The sequence below is a fragment of the Triturus cristatus genome, chromosome 5_2 (assembly GCF_964204655.1).
Source record: "Triturus cristatus chromosome 5_2, aTriCri1.1, whole genome shotgun sequence".
NCBI lineage: Eukaryota > Metazoa > Chordata > Amphibia > Caudata > Salamandridae > Triturus > Triturus cristatus.
In genome coordinates, this window is record NC_140588.1 from 1032034051 (window position 1) to 1032046469 (window position 12419).

Here is a 12419-nt window from a genome sequence, read left to right on the forward strand (position 1 = left end):
AGAGATCTGAACTCCAAGATAATCAAATTATCTCAAGAGGCACCCACCTAGAGTAACTTTTGGATGATAGCTCATATAAAAACCATTAATTTTGTTTTCTGTGTATTTAACACCAAACTATAAGTGGAATAAAACAATATGAATCTATGTAGCTGAACCTGTAGACCTTTTTTATTTGTTGACACTAGCAGAGTGTCATCTACGAAAAGAAAAGCTGGCACTTTATTTCCCACCTAGAAGGGGGAATCATTAGTACAGTTTGATAAAAAATCTATACATCCATTAATAAAAACTTAAGAACAAGGTAGGAGCCAAAACACACCCCTGTCAAGCTCCTTACTTTACTACAATTCTAGATGTTCACTATTGGAGCCCTACCTGACCTTGGCATAATTATCTGAGTGTAATTATTTGAGTAAGTATAAGAGGTCCAAAGGAATTCCTAGGGCTCGCAGAACTTCCCACAACTTGCCTCTTGGGACCATATCAAAAGCTGCAAGGAGGTCAACAAAGGCAAGATAAAGACTACCCTCCCAACCCCCAAGAGTTCCACAATCTTCCATTTTGTCAGAAAAAAAGCAAAACACTTAGTCAACTGTACTTATATCTTCTCTAAAGTCAGCTTGGTATTGGCTAATGATATCTTTTTGGTATTGGCAAATGATATTGGCTAATGATATCTTTTTTTGTTAATTTATCATGAACCTGCCTATAAATGATCTTTTAAAAGCTATCGATTAGGCTGATAGTACAATAATTACTAGGATCTGTTCAAGATCCCTTCTTGTGAATTGGGACAATTACTGCTCCCATCCAAGTCTCTGGGTTTGGGGAGCCTGCATCTATAGCACTCGAAACAGCTTTAAAATATGGGATCCATTTGTCAGACTCTGACTTAAAAGGGTCTACAAGTATTTTATCGAGGCCGGGAGCTTTACTCGCCTTCTGGGCCCATATGGCTTTCATTGTGTCCTTTAGGGTAAAACTAATCCTTGACACACATGGAGCAGCCACTTCAGACCTTGCTTTGTCTAGGGCAGAACCTAACTCTATAAAGCATGTGGGGCCATCATAGAGGCCTCCAAAGTACCTAATCCATTCATCAGCATGAACGTGGATTTCTTTCTTCGTTGGTCTGTTACTTCCCCTGTGGAATACAATGTGCCAGAAATGTTTCGAGTTTTTAGACGAGGCAGCTTCTAGAAGATCATCTCAAATGCCTGCTTCCCATTTTGATCTAGTCCCTCTGATCTCAGATTTGAATGCAGCTCTAGATAACTTTATTTCACCTTTATCACCAATCTAATAGCTGCTACAGGATTGAGCTTCATGCGTGGCATTCCCTATTAAACCATTTCTTGCTAGACCTTAGTGCATTGTCAGTCCTAACATTCAATCCAAAAAACGTTTTTAGGTCCCAAAACAATAAAACATACATACGCATGAAAGATAAGGTATTATCTAAGTTAGTTTTGACAATTTCCAAATTTGTGTTTACTACATCATAAGTGAAGCTTATAACTGTTGTGTTGCCACAGATGTTAGCCCATTTAACATTTTTGCGATTATTACAAACAACAAGGAAATCAGCTTGTGACCGAGAAGACTCAAGTGAGTCACTCCCTATGGAACACCAAGGCTACCGATAGCCACTCCATCTACAAGGACGCCATGACGCTTTACCACAACCAAATCAGAGCTACCAAAAGAAACTTCATCCACAACAAAATCTCCACCAACTCCACCAACCCCAAGGAACTCTTCAGCGTCATTCAAGAATTCACCAACCCACGCAGCGAAGCCACAGACATGACCAGGCCCAAGACCTCTACGACAAGCTGGGAACCTACTTCCACCTCAAGATTCATTAGAGGCAGGTCGTTAAAAGAGCTTACATATGCGCTTATAGGGTCCATTGACCTGGCCTCTGCTTATGAGCTCCCGTTGGCAGTTATGGTCCCAGATGCTGTTGAAGCATTAGATCGGGTGAACTAGGTTTATTTGCAGTCGGTGGCAAAATCTCTCAATCTAGGTCCTAATGTTTGCAAAATTTTGAGGGGAATATACTCAGCACCCGAAGCCAGGGTTCTGGTTAATGGGGGATTGCAAAAGCTGTCCAAACTACAAGGGGTACAAGGCAGTGTTGCCCCCTGTCGCCTTTGTTGTTTGATCTGTACATTGAACCACTGGCCAGGAAAATCAGGAAGAATACAGATATCTCCCCTTTTGAATTTAATGGTTGGAGCAAGAAAGTAGGGCTATACGCGGATGATATTTTAATCTTTACAACCAACTTAAAAAAAAACCCGAGTTCAGTTTTGACTTTAACAACAGATTTTGGAAAAATCTCAGGATACGATATAAATAAGGAGAAAACGGAGGTTATGACCTGGCATACAGAGGTTGGAGAGATAAAGTGTAAGAAGGAAATGAGACATCTTGGGGTTAAGATTACCCAGGACATTACAAAGCTTACTAAAGAACATTTTGAAAAGATTAGGAAAGAAGTGACGGGCTGGTTGAAGAGTTGGGTACATTTGCCATTAACATTGTTTGGCCGAGTACATCTCGTTAAAATGATAATTCTTCCGAAGTTTACTTTCTTGTTCGACTCAATCCCTTTGCCATTTAAGAAAGAGTGGTTTGTTCAGATTAGTACTTTTATTTGGTCATCCAAAGGAGCACGGATATCTTGGAAGAAACTTAGAAAGAGGTTGGTGAAAGGGGGGCTAGCATTGCCAGATCTTCTTCTTTACTCTTGGGCTTTTCTATTGAAGAATGGCAGAATGTTACTGAATAGACCTACAAATACGGAGATTGGTAAAATATTTGCGGTGATGGTGAAGAAAGAGAAAGGAGCAGACTGTGGTTTCATGTATAAATATGCAGACCCAAAATACTTTTAAAAAGTTAGGTTGAAGATATTAGGGGGCATGGCTGAGACGTGGTATAAGATTAGAAAGGTTACAAAACTGCCATACTTCAGCTATCTAGCCCCCATATGGGAAGCTCCGGGATCTCCGGAATGGACAAAAGATGCATTGGCACTGCCACTGAAAGAGGCTGGTGTATTAAGATGGAAACATTTATTCAAGGATGGTGACTTGATTACTTGGAAATGGTGTGTACAGGAAATGGCTCAAGGCATTTTAAGATTTAAGCTTCTGCAAATACAAAGCTGGAATCATGCGGCAAATATAAAAATAGGAGAACCCAATGAATTTGACGAGAAATTGCTGTTGGGGGTCGTACCAAAGAAAGAAATTGCGATGTGGTGTTGGCTGATGATAGAGATGGAGGATGGGGCTTTCCCCTTGCCGGAGGACCTTTGGGGAGGATGCTTGCTGGAAACTACGCTGGAAGATCACTGGCAAGAATCTATCTCTATGCTATATAAAGTTGTCAAACCTGCATACCTTAGAAGGAACCATCTTTTTACTATCCATAGGGCTTATTGGACCCCCCAAAGGTTATCTAAATTTGGGTCTCGTGGTGATGTGGCATGTCCAAAGTGTGGCAGCAAGGAGGAAGACGATCTGCATATGTTTGTACATTGTCCATAGATTCAGCCATTCTGGGAGGCCGTGAGTAATGTGTTAACTAACGCTTTGAACCTACAAGTCAAGGTAAGTATCTTATTGGTTATTTTTGGAAGTTTGGATCTGCAAACTACAGTCAATAACAATTACGCTAAGTTGGTCTTTTATGCCGTACTTTTGGCACGTAGAGAGATTTGCAAACAAAGGGTATCACAGGCTCCCCCAAGTTGTGCTGATTGGTTAACATTTGTAAAAAATGTGGCCATGTTGGACATTTCAGATAAGGGGGAAAAGTATGAATTTTGGACTCCCTTCTTACGTTGGTGTGAGAAATAAGTAAGAATGAAGATCTAGGGTCCAATGATTAAGCCTCTCGCCACCTCGGCTGGCTCCATCCTCCATTGAGTAGTGACGCTTAAGGAGTTTGGTGTGTATTGGAAGTAAAGGAAGATTGATGTCGCTAACCAAGGGCGTTTCAGATCAAATAGAAAAGCGAATCCCCTTCTTGTTCCTTTCTTCAACGAATGAGGTCTGGGACACTCCTTGATGGAAACGTTGGCAGATAGGTGTAAAGGAGGCAAATGAAGAAAAAAAAAAAAGATCAAAACACTCTACGACAACTTCGTCGACCACCCACAAGATGCTGCAGCTGGCCCCCCGCCGCCCCAAGACTCCAGCCTACCCACCATCTCCAACTGGACTCTAATCATGACAAAGGACACCTCCACGACCATGAGAGGCATCCACTCGGGGGCACCCACCAACCCCTGTCCCCTTCACATCTACCACAGAGCCGCAGACACGATCGCACCTGAACTGCAACACACCATCAACACCACCTTCACAACAGGCACCTTCCCAGGAGACTGGAAGCGCACAGAAGTCAGGCCCCTGCTCAAGAAGCCCATGGCCGACCCCACCGAACTCAAAAACTACCGGCCCATCTTGCTTCTCCCCTTAGCAGAAAAAACAGTCAACAAGGAACTGACATGATTTATCGAAGAGCACACCATCATCGACCCGTCCCAATCTGGATTCCGAAGCAACCAACGCACCGGGTCCGCCCTACTCGCCGCCACAGATGACATCCACACCCTCTTGGACCAAGGCCACTCCGCAGCCCTCATCCTCCTCGACCTGTCCGCAGCCTTCAACACCCTCTCTCACCACACACTAATCGCTAGACTACAGGACGACGGCATACAAGGAACTGCCCCGGACTGGATCTGCTCGTTCCTCACCGGAAGAAGCCAGAGGATTAGGCTACCACCCTTCCTCTCCGCCCCAATGGAAATTACCTGCGGAGTCCCACAAAGACCATCACTGAGCCCAACCCTCTTCAACATCTACATGACCCCCCTCGCAGCCATCGTCCGACAACACGGCCTCAACATCGTGTCCTACGCCGACGACACCCAGCTCATTCTCTCCCTCACCAGAGACCCCACAACCGCAAAACTCATCTTCCAGAAAGGAATGCAAAAAGTTGCAATCTGGATGACCAACAGTTGCCTAAAACTCAACGCTGAGAAGACAGAAGCCCTCATCATCGGTACCGCCCCTTCAACATGGAACAACACCTGGTGGCCCGCCACCCTCGGAACCCACCCCACCCCCTCAGACCACGTGAAAAACCTCGGCATCGTACTCGACTCATCACTCACCATGAACCGACAGATCAATGCAGTCACCTCCAGCTGCTTCAGCACCCTCCGCATCCTGCACAAGATTTTCAACTGGATCCCCACTGAGTCAAGGAACACAGTCACCCACGCACTCATCACCAGCAGACTGGACTATGGTAATGCACTCTACGCTGGCATCAACAAGTCCCTACTCCGCAAACTCCATACCATACAGAACACCGCCGCCACACTCATCCTCGGCATCACCTGACACAAACACATCAGCCACCACCTGCGGAGACTCCACTGGCTCCTCGTGGAGAAGAGAGTCACCTTCAAAATCTTCACTCATGCCTACAAATGCCTACACAACAATGGACCCAAATACCTCAACGACGGAGAATAAATTTCCACGCACCCAAAAGAAACCTACGATCTTCCAACCTCGCTCTGGCCGAAACCCCGTGCATCCCCAGAGCCAGAGCAGGCGGGAGATCATTCTCCCACATTGCAGCCAAGACCTGGAACGAGCTACCGGTAGACATCAGACTCACCCCCTCCCTGAACGCCTTCGGGAAGACCCTCAAGACCTGGCTCTTCGGCTGAACGGAGCTGCGTACCCCCTCCCACCCCCAGTGCCTTGAGACCCTTACGGGTGAGTGAGGGTGAGTAGCGTGCTTATAATTCCCTGATTGATTGAGTGATCCATTTAGATATAAAGCTGAAGGATTGTGGTCACTCTCTTGTCTATCTAGTACCGTCATATCCTTCAGGGCATGCCACAAAGAAACATCAATAAATATATCATCAATAATACTTTAGTAGAAATCTCTCTTAAACGTAGGAATCACCAGACGGATCTCAAAGAGTACGTCCATTACAAGCACAGACTCCAAACCATAAGGAAATATCCGCTAGTTGCAGGTCCGATTTAGAGGGATTTTTTTTCTCGCAGAACTTGTCAGATGCAGGATGCCCCAATAATCATTTTCTTCCCTGGCCACCTCCATCAATAACCCTGATGGTTCAAAAATGGTATTAAATTCACCCGCTATTATAAGGGCAGAATCCCCTCTAGACGCACTAATAACATTCCTCTGACAATGTAAAGAGACAGACTCAGTATAGTGTGCAGAACTTCTATTGTACACATTAAATGGTTTGTGCACCCTTAGCAAAACATTTAGAGCAAGTATATCAGGAAAAACACTGGCAATTGGGTTTACACTGCAAGCCAGGGACGTCTTAACCCATATTATTAGACCACCTAGTGGAATTTTTTGCTAAACCTGGTCATTTCTATAACCTTGTCGATATATCTCACCCACAGCCCATGTTTCGAATGAATCTACCAAACTCCCCAAATCCGTATCACCCTGCTTTGGCCTGATACCTGCAACATTCCATCTAAGCAGGGTTGCAGATCTTGCACAATGAGAGAGCGTCGGCGACAGTTGAACCCCGACACTATAAGAGCATTCGAAAAAACTTTAGGTGCAACACAATTTATGATAAAAACTGCCCCTTAGCCATTCAAATTAATTGGAGGGATAAAACCAGAGCAAACTGAATGTTGTAGTTCCTTGTGCTCATCTAGTGGTTTAGAGCGGACCAAGCTAGCTTCTTTGAGTGTATAGGGAGGGACAGTAGTAGTATTTATATATTTGTTGATTAATTAAAATCATTACAAAGGAAAAAAATAAAATAAAATAAAATAAAAATAATAAATATCCACAGCAACATTTAACTAAACATATACATATACAAATGAATTTTGCTTACAGCACCAAATCTAAAGTACCTTATAATAGCAGCAAATATAGACAATTTTAACAATATGCCAATAATTATTAGCAATTACAATTACAATTTTGGCTCCAAAACTAAAATGCCTTGTGCTAGCAGCGAAAGGTTGCAGCATTTGAAGGGGTAAACTACAACATTAAAATAACATATACAGACAACAAAAGTAACACATAATCAAGATAAATCTAAAAATACATTAAAATAGCCCACATACTCCCTAAAAAACGCTTAAAAAACATTATTTCGTTACCCTTTTTTTATTATCTTTCATAACAGGTATTTCTTTTACTTGAAATATCTGCTTTACAAAGTTTCTTTTCAGCCATGAAAACAAACTTAACAAATTGGCAAATAATTTGAATGTTAACACCACTTAGACATAAAATAATTGCAGTCCTACATGATCTAACCCCCAGTTTCTTAAAAATCGGCTTCAAAACGATCTTCCGCTCTTCTAACAAATTTGGACTTAGAGTTACTATGTGCAGTAAGGTTTCATCACACAACCCACATAGCCTGCAAATATTCGACGGCCACTTATTCTCACATTTTGGTGTTCCATCTTTAGTAAGGTATATCCCAAATGTTAATAATATGAATTTATTTTTAATCAAAGGTTTTAAATGAAATAGCAAATACGGTTGTGGCAACAATTTGCCAAAAGAATTAACTATTGACCATAAATGATTTTTTCGCCTTAATTCATCTTTGTCTGTTATAGAAGACAGTAAGGCTGCTGTTTGGTTAATTGATTTTTTATAAACCATTTTGCTTCTCACTTCATTTACTAAGTTTGGGCATTCAAAATTGCATAAACACTCATTTAAATAAGCTTGCCAACTACTCGAATATTCGCCTTTCGAAATCTCAAGCCAGCACAGGGAGGCACAGGCACAGGGACAGGTTCAACAAGCACGGGCAATTGTTCAGCCTGCTGCAGCCGGGTTTATCATTGATTTCCATTAACGATGTCAAGAGGGCAGGCTCAGAGAGACCATTGTATGTATAAATATGTACATAAGGACTGCAAGATGAGTGTTAAATGTTGAATCTATTAGACCAATTTCTGAAATAAGGATGTTCGGAGAGATTTTATGTGATAAATTATGTTGAATGTTTGATTAAATATATTGACAACTTTTTTCTCCTGTTTTAGGCATTATATTGAACAAGATCGATGCATTTTATCACACCGGGGTTTTGCAATAGTTGTAGAAATTATATATTTTGAAAGACATATTCTAGATGGCTACTAATGACAATAATATTATTGAGGATTTAAATGGGAATAGGTGCATCTGTCCCTCAGGAAACCCTGCTTTGTGTATTTGTACATTTGCCCAGCATGAATGTGGTTTAGTCTGGCTACCCTGTGTGTATCTCTACTCCTCTGGCCCTCATGCATGGCACCAGAACTTGACCCAGATAAACAACATTTGAATCCCACATGCTCCCAACCTAGCATAATGACGACTGCAGCAGCCTTGGGGCCTATGAAGCCAAACCAATGATGCTATAATTTGATACAGTACAATTGTGATTTATTAAAATGTTTATAAAATGATAACAGTTTTACAGGATTTCACTACTGAGAGACATGGGGTAATCTGTTTTTCAGCTCCTGAGTTCTGTATCGGACTCACTGATTCCGAAGTTTTAGAAATGTATTTTGTTAAATTACAAAAAATATATTTTCTTAAAAACGAATTGAAAACTGAATCACTTTGCTAGTATGACTTACAACCAGTGCTCAACTGAACTGATTTTTGTGGATGTGGAATGGTTGGAGCAACAGAGGACGCAATATATCTCAATAAATTTAGATTAGCCTCACAAAGACCTAATGTGGAGCACACACACAATCTAATGTACAAAGCCACTAAACCACCCCGAAGGTAGCGCCATGCCGACTGCCTTAACTGTGAGAAGCACAGGCACTGGTCTATGCATTTTGAATTTCTTTCAGATGAGGTCTCTGTGCAGGACTAAATAAGAGGCTGACAGGCTGCTTGAGAGAGCCTGCTGAGGTAAGGGGTGTAAATATACATCAGTGTACATGAGGGGATCCACATGCGTGCTGCACATGAAAGGAACATACATAAAGAGGTGCACGTGTACTTCAGTACAGACTGCAGTGCCATGTGGGCGCTGAAGACTTCTTGAGGTGTCAAGTGTAGCACAGGCTTTCAGAGGGTTTAATGTTGACTGGTTTCTTTTGTTTAGAGGATGCTATAAAGAGTGCACAGGCACACACAGAGGTATGCCTCACACACAGAGGTATGCCTCACACACAGAGGTATGCCTATTGACATTACGCTTGCTGTCACTCAGCTGTAGGTCACTGTGCAAGCTCTCCACCCAGGTATTCAAGGCACTACAAGGGACCTCACTACCAATCTCTCTGCAATCTCTTCTTGTACACCACATCCAGGCCTACTAAGCTCAGCTAACCACAACCTTGGTGCCTGTGTCTAAACCGCCGCACACCACAACCAGGTTCAAGATCTTTGACCTACAGGGACCTATTGACCAGAATGTCTGTCCCAGTGGCCTACCAGGCTCTTCTGCATTCAGGCCTTTCCTGAAAGTGTACACCATCAAACAGGAGGACAAACACCACAGATAACTCTACACACCCCTTGCACCTTCCTTACCAGCCCACAAGGCATATGTTCCCTGGGCACATCTGTGAACACATGGCATCTATACGAAGTGTGTTGTCAATTTATCAGCCCCACTATCCACCAGCCATGCACCATTTCTGTTCTTTCAACCCATCCACCGTCTTCTGGTATATGTTAAGTAGCTAAATACACCGTATCTGCATAGTGTACTCTCCAATAAATAACTACTTTGCCCTCTGAAAAAGGTCCATAGCTTTGAAAGGGATCCAGACCAATTTAGCCAGCAATTGGAGAATAGATGGGTGGTAGCTGATTCAACTCTGTGTTCAGGCAAGCTGCCAATTCTAAAGCAGCTGCACAGTGGAAACACAGCATTAACCTCTTGGAAGTTTGATTTGATCGGTGTGAGACCTCAGCCAACTGTAACTACCAACCTGTGTGCCCCCTAAGATGTGCACTTGGGCGCCCGCACACCCTGTCTATTCATACCGCACACAGAGAGGATGACAAAGCCACTGGAATAAGGTGCTAGCGGGGATGAAATTATGCGGCAGGGTTTAGTAAATTATGCTGCAAGAAAAGGAAAATTATGCTGCATAATGTGTTATGTTATGTAATGTTAAAAGGGTTTTATAAAGCGCTCGTACACCGGTTGGTTTCATGGCGCTGATCCTAGTGGATGCCGAACCTGGTTACAGTTTATTCATAGGCCTGGATGTACAGCCAAGTTTTGAGAGATTTTCTGAATCTCAATAGGTCAGTGCATGACCTGATTTCCAGCATGACCTCATTATTTTGACATTTTTACAGGTGCAAATGTTTCACCTCATTAGAACAAGTCTGGCACAAATATAGCACTAAGCAACAGAAAGATGACCAGTCGCCTTGGTGATGGGCCTTCCAGCTACACATGTTGTCACGTTTCAGCAATTATTGATTAGTGTGAGCATGAAACAAATGCTGATTTCGGTCAGTCTCACTTATGTGCTCACAAAGACAGTACTTAGAAACGTTAGCATCTGTAGAAATCAATGTGTTGCTAGAGCACTGCTTAATGTATGGCACCTTCAGTGGTGCAGCTCCTGCCCCCAATATAAGGATCAGTCAATGCACTTCTAACTTTCAGAACAAATGTTATGTTATGTGTATTTGTGAAATGCACTATTACCAGCGATGGTATCCTGGGTCTCCACAGGTGTGTGTGCCTAGCCCTGCCTGTGGTAGGTTGGTTAAATGAAAAGCCAGTTCTTCTGCTGCTAGCAGTATTTAAGAAGAGAGGAATAGGCACTGATGTGGAGTACCATGCTTTAGGAGCGATGTAAGAAAATATCTGTCCTCCTGATCTGGTTCTCTGTATGTGTGGGATGTGTGCAAGTAGGAGTCCTGAAGAGTGGAGATGTTTGGGTGGTTGGTGGAAAGAGATCCAAACTTATCATATAGGTGGGACCAGAGGTGTGTAGTACCTTGAATGTGTGTGATGAGTTTTAATTGAGTGCATTTGTGAATCGGGAGCCAGTGGAGATCTGTGAGGTGTGGTGTGATGTGAGTTCTGTGTGGGAGCTTGAGGATGAGTCTGGCTGCTGAGTTCTGGTTGGTTTGTTGTCCTCTAGTGAGTTGCTTAGTGATTACCGGCATAGAGGGTAGTCCCATATTCCAATTTTCTGGTGACTAAGGCATGGGTGACAGTCTTTCGAATGTTACTTGGAGCCATTTGAAGATCTTCCTCAGCATCTTCAGGGTGTGGAAACAGGATGCAGTGATGGTGTTGACTTGGGCGGTCAAATCTAGTTTGCTCTTGATTATTATTTCGAGGTCGCCTGTTTTGGATCTGGGTGTGGGTCTGAGTTCAGCTGGCCACAAGTTGTAGTCCCATGGTGAGATGTTCTTTCTGAAGAAAACTACTTCTGTCCTGTTGATGTTGAGTTTGAGACAGCTGGATTACATCCAGTTAGCGAGTTCAGTCATGCAGGCTTGAACTTCTTGTTTTGGGGTCTTGCCTGAAAGGGGGAGTATAGTTGGGTGTCATCTGCATGGGAGAGGATGTTGATGTTGTGTGCATGGTTGACGTTGGCCAGAGGGATCATGTATGTGTTGAAGAGGGTGGGGCTGAGCGATGAGCCTTGAGGCACTCCCCAGATGAGTTTGCAGGCTTTTGAGGAGAAAGCTGCCAGGCTCAGAGCTTGTGTTCTATCCGTTAGGAAGGCGCAGATCCAGCCAACAGCGGGTACTTGGATGCCAATCAAGTGCAGGTGCTTCAAGAGGATTGTGCAAATGCTGCAGTGAGGTCCACTGTCACTTATCATGCCGATGTCATCTGTGGCAGCTCTGAGTGCTGTTTCTGTTCTTTTGTTGGGCTTGAATCCGGACTGCATGGCATTGGAAGCTGGTTATTGCTGAGGTGGTCGGTGACACCTTGGTTTATTAGTTTCTCTAAGACCTTTTGCTGGGCATGGTCGGAGGGCGATGATCCTGTAGTTTCAAAGTGTGGCTGGGACAAAGGCTGACTTTTTGAGAAGTGGCACATTTCCGGGTGTTCAGAAATCTGGCTGAGTTGATGAAGGTGTTAAGGATGGGTGTTAGTACTTCACTGATAGGTAAGAGTCCTTCGGTGAAGGCGAGGTGGGTGCAAGGGTCCGATGGAGACTCAGAGTTATTGGCTATCATGATGGGGTTGAGGGTCAAAGTTACTGTATATGGAGGTGATTTTGTTAAGAAAGAATTTTGAGAGCTTGTTGCAAAGGTCTTGTGAGAGGGTGATGCAGCTGGCGGCGGCTGGAAACGCAGTGAAATCTATGAAGATGGCAACGATCTCCATGCTACTATTG

The 12419-nt window shown here is 43.4% G+C and overlaps 1 protein-coding gene across 3 annotated transcripts in view; it reads right to left on the reverse strand.

The window, feature by feature from the left end:
* The window catches only part of LOC146829623 (tumor necrosis factor receptor superfamily member 27-like), a 176168-nt gene that overhangs the window by 77658 nt on the left and 86091 nt on the right, over positions 1-12419 (reverse strand). The window lies entirely within an intron of this gene.